A 19070-nucleotide genomic window follows, 5' to 3' on the forward strand; every position below is an offset into this window, starting at 1 on the left:
GCAGGTTGCCTGCAGATTTCATTGCAGAAAAGACCATCTAAAAGTTAACACCTACAGAAGCACAGGACTGCAAATGAATTCAAATTCCTTATTTATTAAACAGATAGTTATAGCTACAAGAATCATTTGTTCTAGACCAAGGAGAAATTTAAAGTCTGTTCACCTGGACATATAGTGTAAAGCCATTTAACAAGATGATTTTTGTGAGGTATATTATAGATATGTAACAATTGATTTCTCTGAATCCTCAAAACTAAAGCAATGCTCATAAAAAACAGCTTGATAGATGTTCCCGAAGTACTCTAGGTTCTCTGTCTAACTAGTTAGATTTATATGTAGCTAAATAATACCAGCTTGAGGTCTGCACAAAGTCATCCAGAAAATCTTGTTTTTCTGAAGAAGTCACTGTTCTGCACAAGGCAGGGAACATCTGTGGGAGGCTGAGAAGCAAGGAAGCCCCACACACGCTTGACTCATTCAGAACTTCAGCTGAGGCATGACAGAAGATACAATTTAACGGAGCTTCAGAAAAGCAGATCTTTCCTAGGAAGAAGGTAATGAGGTCCTGGATCATTTTTTCTGGTCATTTCTAGCACACCAGATTTTAAGATATTTCTCCAAGACAAAAAGCAGATAGGCATTTAATTCATATGCCTAGCTTGTTCCCAATTTTCTCAGGCAATCTCATCATAACTGCATTGAGCTCAGTGTTTCTTTTTTTTTATTTTTTCCTTCCCACTCCAAACACCTCATTTTACTTTCATTTTTAAAGGCACTTCTTTCAGAAGAGCTGCCTGCTGAAGCAGCATCCATTTTGAAGCACAACAGCAGCTGACAGCCCTTCCAAAATATGGCCTACATGGTTAGTACTTGCTTTGCCTTGTGTTACAACAAGCCTGAAAACTGTTTTTAAAGACAGGTCAATGGCAATATGGACATGAGAAATAGGTCTCTGCATAAGAGACCTGAGTGTATGTAAGATAACATGCAAAGAGACGCTTTGGAGCAAAACCCAATAATTTAGGAGGAGGAAGACTACTCATCAAGACAAACACAGCCTGATTTTCAGCATGTTTTCCCTGTAATACTTTAATTCCCATGTAAAACCAACCAGAAATGCAGGATAGAATACAGAAGTTACAGTAACTATTTGGATTAAAGAAAACAACAAGCCTGAGCTCAAGACCTCCTGTAACACATATACCAGATAAAAACACATAAGTAACAGTCGTAAAACTACCAAAATATCTCAGTTGCTTCTGAATCAGAATTGTCTCTCGTATGGGCTTCTTGGCAGGACTCGTTCTGCATTTGGTTATCATGCAATCACACCCAGGTTCACACAAGACAATGCTGACATGAAAATCCCATGACAAAGGCAATGCCCCATATAATCACCTGCCTCCATGGGGCAGTAAATACACACCAATGTTTGCTGACATGATGTGAGCAGCTTCCCCACAGGACTTGTGCTCCATGAGAATGGTTTGCACACTACAAACAAAGGTCTGGGTTCATCCAAACTCATCTAAAAGCAAGCCAATACAAAAGGCAACTAAACAGTGCAAAAATAAACTTACAAAGCGAGTTTCACAAAGGCAGCGCTACCCAGCAGTTTTGTGTTCTAACCTCCTCTTTCAAGGCATAGCGGAGAGACAGGTCAAAGGAAAAAAATAAAACAGCTTACTCTGCAAAAGTGTCAGGACTTTGCAGACAAACAAGCTTTGTTGGCTAATAATACACACTTCATACTCCAGAGAGAATTGCTACCTATGCAGAATCCTTGAGATTCAAGATCAGCCTAGGATAAACCCAAACAGTGTCAGCAACAGCACGTGCAAAAATCCAAAGGTCACGTCACACCGTTAACTGTGAAAAACAGACACGGGAAAGAGGATCTGCAAAATCAAACAGCATTGAATTTGTGTATGCCAGAGACCTCTCAAGGAATCCAAACCAAAGACGCCAAAGAAAAGTAATGCAGTCACAGCATGTGAGTCACCAGCCCAAAAACCTTGCCAAAAAAAATTTAAAAACCCACTAAAAATTTCAAAGTCTTGCTAATCATATTAGCACAGCCATTAGATGCTGTCAATGGGTAATTAAATATATTTGCAGTTTTTGCAGCCTTAAGTGCAAAGAACGGGCATTTATCCAGGTAACCAAATGCTCGCAGGAGGAGGCATCAGCTTTTTCATAGGAATATCCTTCAGTAAAACTGTTTCATGCAGCCAATTAGCAGCAGTTCTCACCACTTGTGCACCTTGCCATGAGTCCTTGGAGTTTTTGCCACCTTCTAAAGAAATAAAATACTACTTGGGTAGGTGACTTGCTTTAAAAAAAAAAAAAAATTCAGATAAGGAGAAAAGAATGCAAACAGTGAATACAGTATTACCCATGTTTACAGAATACCTCAGTTCTTAAAATTAAGCAAGATTAACATACAAAAAAACCTCAAACACACAGTCATCATGTTTTTTTCTACAGGTTTTTTCTGCCTCTTGTAAATCAACTATAAAAAATTTTAAAACATTAGTGTTCCTGTTTATTGCAAAACACCATATCCACTGTTCTTGTGGAAAAAATATTAAATCTCCTTTCTATATGCACATCATCTCTCCTGGGACTGTGTCTTTGTTTAAATGCTCATCTTTCTTTTTTCTAAAAATATTTTGTGGTTGACTAACAGGAGCTGTTTTTATTGTGGCAATCAGAATATAGTCTTACTACAATGTTATGATCAACATTTTGGTGTAATCCAGAGTTTAATGTCTTGCAAAATCGCTTTAAACTCACTGAAGTATCCATTTGAGGTGCATCAGTGTTTCTGCTTCATAGCGGATGTGACCAATGAAAGTTAGTTTGAAGCTCTTAACACCATATTATAAACTGAAAATATTTTGCATAAAGAGAAAGTTTTATCGACACACCAAACTGCATTGTAAATATTCATCCAGCCAAAAGCACACACCTAGAAGGGTAAGAACGATGCCAGGAACTTGAAATACAGAAGTCCTGCCAAACTTCAGCAAATCACTACAAAAACAAGACTCAACAGAATCATTGCTGAGAAGCTTTTCCTTTTTGCATTTGACTGAAAAGTGCCCATTTGCAACTCATCATTGAATCACACAAAAAATAAAAGAGTAATACTTATTTCAACCTGACAAGAAATAATTAATTACTGATAGGCTACCTAGTGTTCTCAGTAATAGCAAGAAGCAAGGGAATACTTAAAATAGACATTCTTTGACTAAATAAAACTATCATCAAAATAATAACTTAAATTTAATGCTACTTTACCTCTAAAAATATGAAGAAAAAAGACTTCTGGAAAGAAACAAGAGTACACGAAGTCTAGGAAAATATAATTTGGTCCATGGTATCAGAAGGGATTTGCTGAAAAGCAGACATGTATAAAAAGTAAAACAGCTTATATTCAAACAGAAGAGACTAATAAAAGAAAATTCCACTAGTAGTTTGTAGTGGGACTTAATAGAGATTCTGTGTATTGATGAGAGATTGTATATATTGATCTAGAGCGGGAATAAAGTTCTACACCTCTGCTCCAAAAATAAGTTTTTTCTGTAGAAGTCTTGAACTAGTTCACCTTCAATTTTAAACTAAAGGCACCGAAAACAAAATTTATATTTGCTATCTGCTCTCATTGAGAGCCTTCCATTTTCTCATCTGCCTTTTGTTATGCAGAAATCCTGCAATTAAGGATTTTTAGATTCCAGTAAAAAGACAGCTTGAAGAAAAAGTGACCATAAGATATATTAAAACTCTGCAAGAAGTCCTGAGAGAAAAAATAAAAAGCCAGTTCAATAGGGACATTGTTCGTCATTTTAAGTCAACTACAATGACATTATTACTAACAAATACACTGTGAATGAGGTAAGAAAGAAAACTAAGCAAGCCTGAGGCTTTTTGGGGCATGTGAGCATATTTGTGAGTGCCCTTCTTTTTTCAGAGGTAATTCATGGCTCATAATGTTGTTCTCAACCTATGAGTTAGATAACAATAGTGTTAATTAGAATAGGAAAGAGTACTTTGACGGGAAGGGACCTCCTTAGTCCAACTGTCTGACCAGTTCAGGATGACCAAAGATTAAAACACATTATTTAGTGTATATTCCAAACACCTCAAACACTGACAGTGACGGCATTGACCACCAGTGTTTTGTCAACAGACTTTGAATTTAAGCAGCCATACTCTAGCTTCAAGCTTGGAATATTGTCTTAGCTTCTCCCCCATCCAAAAAAATGGTCAATTTAATGTTTATCTAGCTATTTACGTATACAGATAGAAGAAAATAAATACAATAATAAGAGTGGAGAAATAGTTACCCTATGAAGAACCATTAACACAGTCTCCCAGAAAACTTAAAATAAAGGACAATGAACTCAGAAATTAAATTATCTAAAACAAAAAACACATGCATAACACTGATCCCATGTGGACACTTTTATTTTTGTTCTTCTTGAAAACTTGAAATTATTTCCATTAAACAAAACTAAATCCTTAGTAATAATCTTAATTCTTCCTATCCAATTAATTAATATATTATTATTTCTTGTATCTTCATCTTCTTTAATTGTCTTACAACTATGCAGCATTTTCATCATTAGATAGCACAAGCTTGCACAATTCTAAACAGCAAAATCTAAGTCTGAGCTGGCAAGAGCCCTTGCTTTCTTTCAAAGCCTAATTTTCTCTTTACATCTGCTATCAGCTATTTAATATATTGATATGTTTCCATTCTAGCCCATGGTCCTTACACTAGCAGAATTCTCGTCACTTTATCTACTCATCATTTTAAAAACCTGTCTTTAGCAATAGATTCCTCCTGCCTTCCTTTAAAGGATAGAAAAAGAAACATAGCTTATACTCTCCTGTGGCTTACACTGGATTTGAGGACTAATATTTTTTGCAGACACTAGTAAAGGATTTGCCAGTGAAACTTAAAACTCATTTTGCAACTGAGCTTAGCATTTCACATTTGTTTTCTTTGTGAAGGAAAACTAATTCCCAAAAATCATAAGATATAGGTGTCAATAACCAGAAATGTTGTTTTAAGGTATTTTAACCAGTGAATTAAATAAATACTTGAAGAATGGAAACAAAGAGCAAAAGGAAAAAAAAAAAACCCTACCCCAAAAATCTCTGTTCCTTCATTATAAGCTAAATTAATAATTTTAAATATTATATACGGAATATTACATAAATTTTTCAAATAGCATTCATTTAGCCTTTCATTTCTGCTCCTTTATATTGTCCATAATTACTGGATTTGTTTTTTCCACAAATATCATTAACAGCTAATGATGATAATAAAAACACCAATGTGACAAAAAAAATGCAGACTGATATAAAAAGTCATTAATCACAAATTAGAGCATATGAAATGCATTCATTTGCACACATTATAGTTGCTCAAGAGCGCTGGTATTAAAGACGAACAGAAAAAAAATAAAACCGCCAAAACAAACAACCAACTAAAACCCCAAAACAACCACAATAACTCCAAACCTCAACACACACACCAAAAAAAAAAAAAAAAAAAAAGGAGAAAGAGAACTTTGAGCAAAACTGAACTGCAAATACACCTGTACCAGAGAATCACTCCGCCTAAGTTAACTGAGGTCATATGAGACAGAACCAGAGAGCCCAGCTGATAAATACAACCATTTCACCACAGACCTCTTCACCCCAGGCCTTACATATCTTAAAATTTACTTTTCCTAAGAGGTGTTTTTCCTCCCCTCATCTTGGAAACTGACAGCGTCTTAGTGTTTTATCAACAATACACAGAATTATGACATTGGAAAAGGCCTTTAAGATGCAGCCCAACCATTAACCTTGCACTGCAAAGTCCAGCATCACACCCCACTCCCAAGCTGGATGTCTCAATGCCACAATTAATAATAACCAGGCTTTGCATTTCCTCTGTACCTGCTCTTAGACAGAAGAGAGGTGATACTGAGACACCTTGGTTTCAAGCACTGTTTGGATATTATTCCATACCCAGTAGTTTGGGGCTTCCAAGTATTTGATTTCTTCCAATAATTCAGTAGCATAAAAGGTATTTGGATTACTTTCATCTTCATGTCTCCCTCTACCCTTTATTTAGTTTCCTGCTGTCTCATAAATTGAATTTAAAAAATTATTACCAACTCCAAGTTCTATCATCCTGCCTGAAGTCCCCTTGGATTAAGTTCAGCAGAAGTAAAACCTTCAGCAACCTATTTCCTTGGCAGTCTGAGGCTTAGATTCTCCTGGCACTCGCTGATATTAATCATGATGGCTGATCTTTTTGAACCCTTCTGTTAACTATCTTTTTAAAAAAAAGCCTCTTCCATCTCCCTGAGATTTTATAGATTAGGCTGGTTGATCACATCAATCAATTACCCTATTAAAACATTTCTCGAAACTGCCTCTAGCTATAAATTACTGATGTTCTTCCCCTCCTAGGCAGATAATTAAGCACAAAGCTTAAACCTAAATTTCAAATTAAATCAGATATATTGATCAAAGAAGCATCAGGTTTCTCTGACACGTATCTGAGGGTTTCACAGATTTAAGAATGACTTTTGAATTTTAGAGCAAGTAACAGACCAATATGCATCTAGGAAAGTCCATAACCCAAAAAGCAACATGGATAAAAACACTGACATAGCTAAAAGACAAATAATTTAGGTTCTGAGTTTTCTGTACAGAAACCAATCCAGTGTTAGAGAATGCATATCCAGATTTGCAGGTAAATACTACTGTTGCTGTACAAAAAAACCCCAATGAATCATTCATACCTGATATCAATGGATGTATTTTCAAATTTACTCACAAATACAATGATAGTTTCATTTACCAAATTTTAGGGGAATAACCAGCTAGTATCTCCACGAGGACTGCTTTGTTATTGATAGTTCAGCTCACAGATATACCCTGCAAAGCTACTAAACTAAAACATCCTCTCCTTTCTGGTGAAGAAGACAACTTTAAATGGTGAAAAGACTCTTTAATACTCTTTTTAGCAACAGCAAAACTGGATATTCTGCCCCCCACCCCCGGTATTATTATCTGGGCTGACAAAAAACTATGAAGCGTTAACAAGTGCTCCATTGAAATCAAAATTAACTTGGTCAGTTCTGTTAGTGACGAAATGTTATTTGGATCTAACGGATCTTTGTTAGCACAGTGTGAGGTGGAACTGTATTGCAGCAATACAGGCTATCCTTCAAGGTTTTTTTCGTTTAACAGCCATTCTTCAGCTAGAAGGAAAAACAGCCAAGTATATAGTCATTTTCAATGAAAGCAAACTTATCAGATAATAAATGACCCATTAGTTTGCTCATAATTCTGTCAGAGTTATTACAGTTTTCAGGTTCTGAATGACTGTAATTTACTATAATTGGTTTGCAGGACAAGAGATAAATTTGACTTGCTCAATTGCAGAATCACTAAAATAATTTTGAACATTGAAATTATTTCAGAGCGTAACAGTCATGACAAAAATATAACAAAACCAAAGAATTTTAATAGAAGAAATGTTACAGTTTGATTTTTAAAAGCAGGCTGATCAATGAATATTACCAGCCTGCCCCAAAGTTGATTCCTAGTGTTATACAAGTTTTGTTTTGCACATAAATCTTGTCAGAACCCATCTTTACACTGATGTTTAGAAGGAAGAGGTGGCTGAGATACAACCTCATAGTTTGACACGCTACATGGATATGAGGCTCTGCTGAACATTTAACCTCTCTCAAATAGCTGGATACTAAGATGTTAATACATGGCAACTTAAAACCTCTTTTTAGTCCTGTTAGATGGCAACATTTATCTGATTTTCTAACAGTTCAGAGGCCTTGCAAACCTTGAAACTGGAAACAGTTTTCTTTTATAAATTGTTGGTCCTAATGCAAACTAGGAAACGGAAAGCAACATGACAACAACGGTGGTGCAGAGATAAAGAATAGTTTCAGAAATCTTCTCTTAAATTTCATCTTGCAACTCTAGGAAAAAAAACCCAGACACAAGCAATTACACTGGTATTTAAAGTGCAAAATATGCTAACATCTTTACTGCCTTGACCTCCCTTCTGTGTACTTGCTACTCCAAAAGGAGAAGCTGTATAGTGTCTATGTTTACCTTCTTTTCAGAATCACAAAGCACTTCAGTCTCATATTTTGTGCTCTAATTTCTCCTAAAACATCGCAATTCAAACTGCTATTGTGCATTTAAGTGCATCAGTAATTTTTTTTCAAGGAAAATACTGATTGTTACAGACTTCACAGGTCATTAGATGGTCACTCCTGTGGAGGGCTCTGAATGACATACGCTGATCTCACAAACCTTTAGCCACGGAAGGCAAATGTACTGAGTGGCAAATTCAGTCTTTCACAGGTGGTAAAGCAACAAGGTTCAACTAAGTTCCAGATCAAAAACTACAGTCTTATTTCCAAACTGTTACTGTGGTTAAGTCAGACTCTAAAGATCCAGTCTTACCACATCAGGATCAGGTTCAAAATAGATAAGGCTTAGACCGGAATCCACAGTGATATCCTGAATGGGATGTGTGAAAGAAAAAGAAATGGCAAATATACTTTTATGATGGTTGATTTCAGCTGGAGCTAGAAGACATTGGTAAGACTTACATCTTATTTTCCCTTACTCGTACTCAAAATCTGAACCAGCCAAAGATGCACCTTAAATGAGAGCTTGTTCTTCCATCAGCTGAGCTGTAAATACATTTCAGATAAACAACGCACCAAATTATTTCTGTAGAAGAAATAACTATGACCCTTCAGACTGAAAAAGACGTCAGACCAAAAAAGGCCACCATGTGATTCTGAGCTTAAGAATAAATAACAAACTTGTTTTCTCTCCATAAAGATCTAGGGTTCGGAAAAGCAGCGCACTTTCAGATGAGGCATCCTTTGACAGCTACAAAATGCAAAGCACTTCTTCTCTGGAAGAGGCTTGCAGAAAAATTAAAATACAGTTAATGTACATGTGTGACTGAGGAAAATTCCACATACCCCTTTCCATCTCCCCAGGAACTGCATCAGAGAGTGCTGTGCTAACGAGGATGCAGATGTTTGAAAACTCCAGTTGGAAATGCTTGTGCAGGCATAGGACTGCTGATGTCCCGTGCCACCAACTTCACAGGGGACCTGCAGGTGCACAGCGTGGTTATTGTGGCCAGAGTTCCAGTTACTTCAACTGAAGTGGACCAACTGTGCTAAAAAAAGCTAATTTACAAGCAATCCCTGAGGATTCTCTTATACAGACAATTTTTTTCAGCAAAGGCACAAAGTTTGAGCACAGCCATGTTTGCTGTGCATATATTTGATGGGATGTGCAAACATACTCCTGTTTGTGGGGGGGAAATAGGGAAATCCTAGCAAAACTACATCTCCTTCCTTCAGTTAAGCTCCATTTCAGAAAATACCACAGCTCCTTCCTTGACTCCATTCATTTTCCTCAAACTTTTAACAAAGAGCAGGTTAACACCACCTCTGCTGAAATCAGTTTGTCAATACACAATGGTATTATCACTTTGAAATAAAGCCAGTCATTCAGAAGGCAATTTGAGAAAAGCAAAAATCATTCATGATAAAAAATAAGCCTAAAACAAGGTAAAAGGTTAGCTTTGATTTTTTCATGCTTCGAAATATCAGGCTGTAAGTGCTCTTCATTTAATTAGAAGAAAACTACATAGAACTGGTTAACAACTCAACTAAAGGTCAGCCTCAAAAATTCTAAGCCCCTTAGCAATTGAGCAGTTGGAGTCAGTGTAAATATTATAAAATTCACATTCTGTTTTACTGCTTTTATTCTTCATGTGCTATTGTCTACCTGGTAGTAACATGGGACCGATGATTCTAAAAAAAAAAAAATGTTCCAACTTAGTTTAAAAAGTTAAGAACTTTATATAAATAAAATAATTTTCAAGAAAATCAGCAAGCAAAACTTCCCCACTTTTTCACCTACAAGAGAGGAGTTTATTTTCTTCTTCTCTAAATTATATCAAAAAGAAAAAAATGCAGTACCAAAAAAAGTATACATTCTGTTAATGTTCCTTTTACAATAATGGCATACCATCAAGCCTAACTAGTCATAGTCAAAATCTTATTTTTTCAGCTCAAATTTAGAGAAAGTGTTCTTAAAAAGGCTTACATCTACATGTGTTACATATAACACATTAAAAGAAGACTACTAAAACCAGAAGACTATTACACAAGAAAACCTAGAAAGTTCAGACCATAAAGTAGGTGGACTATTACCTTAGAATTCTCTCATCCTCAAATGTATTCCTATAAATAATTTACCAAAAAATAACTGTCTTTATCTGAATTAAGCACCTGTGTTTATCCATCTTCATCAAGGTATCTCAGCACTCCAGAAGCATTTCATTTATTTATGATTTATTTTTACCAAAAAAAAATTGCCAGCAGGTAAAGGTATATGTTGCTATAACTTTCTTCAAAGACTGGGAAAATAAAACATCACAGTGAATATTGGAGAAGATGTTTACAGAGGCCCATTAAAGTTCCTGTAACCTCACAACCACCATCTATCCCCCACATACAAACACTGCAGAGATCCTAATTTCTGTGATCATAGCAAAACTCTTCCTGGATTTAACTTTTTTTTAAGTTATGAACACTCAGCTAGCATTGGTACAAATGTGCTACTATTTCTAACAATGTTTGGTGATTAAAAATTTACCAGAGAAAAGGCTTTCCTGAAGGTCATTTCAGGGAGATTTAACAACTGCTCGGTTAATTATAAGGTACTTTTGCACACACTGCTTAAAAAAAAAAAAATCACAAAAAGTGAGAAAAAAATCATCACTCTGGATAGTTTAAATGCAACATCATTTCACAATACTTGAAGTTTACAGTCCACTCTTATGTTACACTCCTTCTCATGCTGGGATATCAGCCAAGTCACAGCTCAATTCAATTCAGCCTGTGGTGGTGCAAGAGTTGTTTTATTAAGTTATTAAGTAATTTTTGTAAGTTTTATGAGAAGTTTATTGTAATGGTTCATTCCACTGTGCCCCTTGTTTTCTGTAATGGTTTCCCCACTATGAGTTTGTTATATAACCAGTTGTTTTAAGTTAATCACCCCCTTCTTCCACCTGTCCCTGTCAATCCCCTCTCTCTCCTTTTGGATGCCCTGTCTGTCACTTCGGGACCCTGGCTTCTGGAAAGATCCAGGAGAGGCGTCGAGTGATAGGCTGGTGCCTGGGAATCCCCTTCTCCCCTCTTGTGATTCGTTCATTGTTCAGAAGTTGACACCCCCTGTTACACCCCAATGTCCCCTTATTGGCTGACCCCCTGTCGGCACCCCTGGATCCTCCCCCCTTTATAAGTTCGTGCTCAGCTTTGATCTGGGCTCTCTCTGGGCAGCAGTTGTCTGAGGCGGAGCTCCTTGCCGGCCTCCCCTTAATAAACCACCTTTTACCCTGCTCAGAAGAGAGTCGACCCTTTGTCCGCTGCCCTAGTCGTGACACCGTCAGGTCCACTCGCCTGTGTGGGGAACCAAAAACCCAGAGGAAGGAGGTTGCTCGCCCTGCCTGTGACCCCAACCGATCCACGTTTGCCGCAGTGCAAAGACTGAGCTAGCCTGTGGTCAGCACCTGGTAGGCGTGAGGGACACTGCGACACTCTTATGTTACATTCCTTCTCATGCTGGGATATCAGCCAAGTCACAGCTCAATTCAATTCAGCCAATATCAGATATGGATGGAGAGGAAGGGAACTGTGTTTCCACTTAGCATGGCATGACTTCAGGCCAGGGTAACCCCAGAAAGCCCCAGAGTGACTGGATCCATGCTGAAGAACCCGGGCTCCAGACCATCCGTGTTTTGGTTCTAGGGATAGAAGCAAGGAATAATTCCGGCTAGACTTGTGCCCTTCTAAACCTAACGTTTTGGCAGAAAAGCACAACTACTACGAAATGCCAAAGGGATATCAAGAAATCTGTTTTCAGTACATAAATACAACTGGTTTTATCATGCAAATGCATACCTAAGTTCATACCTAAGTCTGCTGTCATTCAATCCCCTGTTTAGCTTTCATACCATTTTCTTGTAGATATACTTTTTTCACAAGGAGTACAAAGGCATCAAATCCCCTCTATTATTGAGTAAACTGGGTAGTGAACAGGTAACAGGGGTGCTTTCTCATTTCCTTACACTGGATTTATATGAAAAAAACAGCTCAAGGACAGTGAGACAAACCAGCCTGGTACCAGATGGGGTACTCTCTCTCAAGCTTTCCTCAAAGCTGATAGGAGAAACAAACAAACAAACAAACAAAAAACCCACTAGTCACACAATTCTGGTTTAACACTCTCTTAAGCCCTCTTCCCTCTTGAGGCAGGATATGGCTTTATCAGCATCCCGTAAGTTTGTGATCCCTGGCATAACACAGCAACATCTGTAGCTGCAAGTTCAAATAATTTTCTTCCTCCAGATATCCAGCGAGGTAACTAAAGTCCTCCTTCCTTTGCTGGTATGTCTGGACAGCCACTTCAAGACACCTTCCATGGAAATGAGATTAAAGCCACTTTTATGAGCAGTGCTTTAGAGAGATATGAAAAATTGGTTTAAACATGAGAAAAGTGATCTCCTGGAATGATTTACATTGGAAGATGGTTATTTTTCTTCTCCCTAACTCATCTGTTTCATTCACTACCTGACTTTATTTCTGCACCAAGCTACAGCAGAAACCCTAGAGACAACAGCTTCATTAACTGTACAGCTCTCAATCTCCAAATACCACCCATTAAACAGAGTGAGAATCCAATGAAAGACAGTGTGTGAAAATGTAATTAAAGACAATTTAATACATACTCACAGGGAGAATGGGGGGCAAATTAAAATTGAACAAGTCACATGAATGCTGACAGTCCTAACTGACAAAAAATTATAACCTACAGCAGCTGTGTGAACCAGCAAGTGAGAAATGGAGCACGTGGATTTCATGGCTACTTGCCAACACCTGACCAAGTCTGAGACTCAGGAATTCTGGATTAACTTCCAGATTCCTCAAGCAGCTCAAGACCTTTTGCATCTGCCTCACCCAATGAAGATTATCACTCCCAAATAATCTTCTTGGTTCAATTCCTAATGGCTTACTCCCTTCTCTGTTATACTCCCTGCTTCCCACTTCAGCTGAGCACAACAGGCCCATTTCCCCATCCAAATGCAGAGCACTCTATCACCTAATCTGACTTCAGACATCACTACAGCCTCACTGCAGTCCAACTGCTTCTTCTGTTCAACATATAGCTCATATACAGATTAATTTTTTTACAAATGAATGTCACATCTTTCAGGAATCCTAATAATGTTTAAACGTTCAGATCAAGTAAAAAGCCAACCCCCAAAACAAGAGTGCAGGAAAATAAAATCCATCTCCTACCATGCCCATAATTCACATTACAGTCTCCTAGGAAATAATTAGAAGAAAAAGAAAAGATAAATACTTACGGTTCTGTTGTGGTGGTTTTTTGTGAGGGTTTTTTTGTTTGTTTGTTTTTAACTTGACCTGAAAGCCTAATGGCACAACAGAGATCAAATAAAAATCTCAGTTCCCATAACTGCAGTAGGCATCCTTATTGATGCACGTGATTAGAGAAGGGTTCTCCTACGTTCAGTGGCAGCTGCTGCTTTCTGTATAATTTCATTTACCTGTGGCAGAGTTCATAAAACACAGACCAGGCTCCTACTATGATGCCTACTAATTTAACACATCTCCAAGCAAAAAAAGAAAACAACCCACCAGAAAAGAGACTCTGCCTGAGGAGAAAAGGAACAGAATATCAGACAGTGGTTTCAGTGTAATTTCACAGAAGCTGAATAAAGATGTAATGACTTGAAACAAGTCAGACTGTTTTCCCAGGAGTCTCTGGGAAAGGACTGTACTTATCTGCAACTGATAGCAGTGCTGTGAAGCAGCTGCCTTATGTTGGTGGAGAGCTGCTCACACACCTGAAGAACAGTGAGGGAAAAAGTTTAAAAGTGCAAACAGCCAGGAAATGGAGCTGGCTTAGTATAAAGGACAGAGAAACCCTGATACTGAGCACGAATAACCAGGAAAAACAACCTCAGAGACTTTAACAAACAAAACGGAATAGGATTTCCCTTACACCATGGGCAGAGATCCATGCCATAAATAGATTGCTTTTGGTTGAACTGAGAAACAAACTGGGATCAGAATTGTCAAGATGGTAATTTACAAAGCTTATAGATAGCAGTAAATCAAAATATACACAAATTATCCAGAAAGAGAGGGACAAACAAATGCTGCTATTACTTTGAATAGTAAGTAAAATGGGCAGAAGAAGACTTGAAAATTATCTTAAGGAGACTTTGTGACTTCCAGTGAAACAGTACATGAATTTCAGTACCAGCAGTGATAGACATGGCAAAAATCCTGAACTTCCTGTTTTCACTTTTGGAGTCAACTATTTCCATTCAGGAATGAAGCCCTGAATACTAAATAATACTATATAAACCAAGTTTACATAGTATTATATAGTATATGTTGGTTTGCTTATTGTTTGGGGTTGTTTTTCAAAAAAACTATGAAATGCTAGTAATTATTAGGAGAACTAAGCAAAACAGAGCCATAATTGGACCACAGTAAAAGCCCAGTCATCTTGCATCTTGAATACTGAGTTTAAGTTCTAATCACCTCATCTACAAGGATACAGGGGCAAAAATACTGGGGAAAACTCCATGAGCAACAGCAATGACAGAATCATGCAGCAGCAGCTAATTAATTTAAAAGCCATGACTACAACTCTCCACAGTCACCCCTGGCATAGACAGCAGTTAAGTATCACTGTACACTGCAATATGTTAGGCAGTACTTATCAAAATTAATTTGTAATTTAAAACAAAAGGAATCAGTTTGCTTGCAAGGGCAGATAAACCCACTGCACTCCTTGCCAAAAGATAAGTGAAAGCTCAATATTACACCAGGGGCTAGGCAAGCTCAAGGAATAACAATCAAATGGGGGTAGCCAGTTATGTAAACCCCCACATCTGGCTCTAGAAACTCATGAAATTACGATAGGGACATGAAGGGCAGAATCATAAAGACTTTGGGCTACTGTGCTCACTTCTGGAAACAGGACAATGATGTATGGTCCTTAAACCCGATTCAGTCCAGATGTTCTTCTGTATCTGGGCTACGATGTTTTCTGTACTCTGGTGGTTAGGAGCTCAAAGCAGGATGGAAAATTTAGGCTGTAAATCAGCATCAACTCCTGTCTCAAGTGAAATGCAGACTGATGTGCCACCTCAGCCACAAACTTCCCTACATGAGGTAAAAAAAAAAAAATAAAAAAAGCAAACAATCTTCAGCTTCTGTAGTTTGCTAATATTTACAAATCAGCAAGCAAAAGCATCCCCCTGCACTGGATAGCTGCTTTTTAAGTCCTTGTCAACAAACAGAACCATTTGTCCTAATCTGAAAAAAATTCACACAATTTTCATGTGAAAGAGCATTGTCTGATCTGCCTAAAAACCCTGTAACTCTTTTTGAATCATATGAAAACAGAGTTTGTCAGTTTTCTTGCCTTCTGTTTTAGAGTTTCTTTTCTTGAAGCGAGTTCAAAATTATTCCAAAACATGTTATCAGTTGAAGGGAAAGCCCAGAGAGCTCTCTTCCTTCAACATTTAAGTATGGCTTTTGCATCTATTTTTAGTAACAGGATGGAGCAACTGAGAGGCGTTCCATGAGTTTTTTATTTCATTATCAGTCTCAGTGAAGGTAGAGACATAAAACATGGTAAAACTCACACCATAACAACAGAAGCCGAAGTTCTCTTTGTTACAAGGCCTTTTAGAAGACTTTTAGCCAATAGGCTAATGCTAAAAGGTTACAATTGTCTACTTAAGCCAATCACTAAACACTACATGTACACCTTATAGCATACAATAGCTGCTTGTTCTGTATTTTCTGCAGCTCAGAAACTTTCTGCGCTCCAAATATTTCAAAGCCTAAAATTCAACTCTGTTTCAAACCTCTGTCTACGTAAGTTTATTGCACCACTGTGAAAGTCCTCTGCTTTTTCTGTTCCTATATTTGGCCTTGAAGACTTATGCCATCCTGACTACTTAAGACCTGTTGCATAGGTTCTCTGGAAAAAAAAAAACAATGTGTAAAACCCTTATGACAAAATAATATTTCTTTAGGTCAAAATGGTATTTAACAAGCCCTACTTTCCCAAATAAAAGTAGGTAATCTGGATTCCTCCCCTCTAGACAGATGAAGGACTGTACTGGCTTGATAAAGCTCTGTGATAAGTTGCTGAAGGAAAACTGCAGGTTGAATTGTATCTCTGCATTTCTTCTCCCTTTTTTCCTATATTTTTGTGTAACCTGGCAACATAACCGGAACTAAAGACACCCTCTGTAAAGTTTCCTACTATTAGCTCAATAAAATTGAAGAAAAAACTCATAGACACCCCAAAAAGAAGTGGAAGAAATTAATAATAGTGTTTTTTGACAATTCTGCAACATATTCCTAATTTAGCTGCTGTTGTGGTCACATCAATTCAGTAAAAAATGGATACTTAAGAACTCCAAATTCTTTAAATGCAGAAACTACTTTCAGTACTTAATGCTTCACTGTATCCATACAAATACTACTTCTCCTAGTGCATAAGCAAAACCCAATATTTTTATATCACACCTTAAAATTTGAAAACAGAAATCAGAAATAGACTGCACTGGTTCATTCTACCCAGCAAACCTTACTACACGCTTCTCACATTTTAACCCTGTTATTTGCCTCAATTGTTACCTGCTGGGAAGTTCCTTTTGTTTCAGTCAGCTGAGACAGTCTCTCATTAGGCTCATTTCTTTCACAGCAAAACATCTGCAATCTTGGCAATTGTTCCAGACATTTTCTGTAGGTGTAGTGCTACAGTAACTTTTCCAGTGAGCATTCCCTAGCAGTCACTAATTGCATCAAATGAGCTTTCCTTTCTTTCTGCTTAGAATTTCTTGGTATAATTCAAGATCTAATATTGAGCACTGTGGTTAATTTGTGAGGAGACCCCACCCAGTGTCTCAGCTGTGATCTTTTAAATATGACCTAATCACACACGCAAAAAAAAAAGGAAGAGTATGACCTCTTTCACACCTTTTCCAGCTGAGACAAACAAGTTCATTACTCCAGCTTTGGCTTTAAGCACACCATCACTTTGGCTGTGCAACAATCATCAGAAGACAGTGCACATTGTTTGTTATATGTAAAGCATCTCAGAATTTTTCGCTAACCAGATTCAGCCAACATTTATATTTTTAGTCGGTAAAACAAATAACCCATCAGGAAGGCATTTGAAGCATTATTCACTAAATTACTCAACTGAAATTTGCCATCTCCAATTATTAGTAACAAGTCTGATCAGATACAATCCAGCCAAACAGAAAGTCTTCTGCTTTCATATGAGCATCCTTTCCCAAATAAGTCTATAACCATTATTTAAATAGTAAATGGTCTAAAATCTTCAACATAGATTTTAAGAAACCAGCCTTTGCTGTGAAAGCTAACTTGATGCAATTGGACTGATTCATACTTTTTGTCGTTTTTAGTTCAAGTAAAACCATGCCGAACCTGCTCTCTAGCATGCTGCAGCCCATCATCAGAGGCTGCTTTACAGAACTACATGCTCAACACTTTCTTTGGTGTGACTCACTTAAATTTCAGATGAAGCAGCAAATCACCAGCTGCCTCCAAGAACCAGCTCTGTCAGTGTTCTCCGTACTTGCCTGACAGACTGGTGCCAGCAGCACTGATCTGATTTTCAGCACAGCACAGTAGCAGAGATTACACAAAGCGTGTTATCTGATGAGTAAACAAAGTTTCTCTGCGTCTCTCAACTACCCTGAGTACTTCCCATCAGCTTAACTACCGCTGCAGGCTAACAGCCAAGAAAACCCGTGTGTCCCTGAGCTTCCAGAAGTGTAGCTAATAATTATATATTGAATACTCTTTGCCAGCTCTCCTTTACAAACTCAGTATCCACACACACTGATACTGTTACGTGCCAAGGTTCAGAGTGTGATGCCACTGTCTGGGTAGATACTGGTCATTATACATTCTTTCACAAGTCTAGATCTCAGCAAGTATTTCTCACTGCTTCATAAAAATAAATTCCAAATCAGAATAATACCACCCTTAGCAATAGTTCCCTTGCAGGAAAGTTCATACACAAGCCTTATTTTGATAACTCTTTCTAGCTCAAGAAATCCGAGCGTTTCCTTTGCTGATCCCTGTTACTGCATAATTTATCTTTACTTCAGAAATTGGAGCTGCCACCTGTGCATCTGAACATTGTTTTTCTGAAACACACACAATTCAACACTTTTTAACTCTATGTTCTTCCCCAGCTCACACCACTGCTCCTCTCATTTGATCCCTCTGTTTCAGACCACTTTATTCCCCTTGAAAATGAATTTCTAAGAACTACAGAAATTAATTCGAATATTTCCTATTTTTTCTTTCTTTACTAACACTTTGTCCAGTACTGGAATTGAACTTTTTCTTTTCTTTTTTTTCCAATTGATTGGAAACAACTATTGTACACAAATACACATGAGTATTAATAGTTTTGAGGAATGGTCATACTATAAAACGCATGTTTGGAAAATCAAAAAGCCACCATAGGAAGAAGAAATCCCAAAGACTCAAAAGAAAAAAGGGCCTAAACTGAAATTAAACAAGTATTCCTCTTTCTTCTTTTATATTAGTGTAAAAAACATTCAGGAACTAGCAAGATCTATTACTTTTCAAGAGTTTCTTTATATCCAGGTGAGCTACAGAGAAATTCAGATCCACCTGGATCACAACTGACAGGAAGCATAAAGCTTTTGAAAAGCCTGCCACAAGGTTCGTAAATCATTCTCCTAAATAATGGAAGTACAAGAAGATTCAGATCCCAATTTTATATTAATTCCTTCTTGAAAGAAGGAGCTTCCACAGCTGACAAGGGATTCATTAGACAAAGTTTGATTAATGTCACATACCTAACAAGCTTGG

At 37.4% G+C, this 19070-nt stretch overlaps 1 protein-coding gene across 5 annotated transcripts in view; it reads right to left on the bottom strand.

Moving 5' to 3' along the window:
- The window catches only part of CADM2 (cell adhesion molecule 2), a 582226-nt gene that overhangs the window by 510725 nt on the left and 52431 nt on the right, over positions 1–19070 (bottom strand). The window contains exons 1-2 of one of the 5 annotated variants that reach the window (XM_058419325.1): positions 13797–13813; positions 13505–13570 (exon numbers count right to left, since the gene is read on the bottom strand). The exons of 3 other annotated variants lie outside the window; for them this stretch is intronic. The gene's annotated coding sequence lies outside the window, so the exon portion shown is untranslated. Of the gene's footprint in view, positions 1–13504; positions 13866–19070 lie in introns of those variants that run through there. One more of the 5 variants, XM_040055582.2, reaches the window with a different exon arrangement.

The sequence above is a fragment of the Hirundo rustica genome, chromosome 2 (assembly GCF_015227805.2).
Source record: "Hirundo rustica isolate bHirRus1 chromosome 2, bHirRus1.pri.v3, whole genome shotgun sequence".
In the NCBI taxonomy this organism is placed as follows: domain Eukaryota; kingdom Metazoa; phylum Chordata; class Aves; order Passeriformes; family Hirundinidae; genus Hirundo; species Hirundo rustica.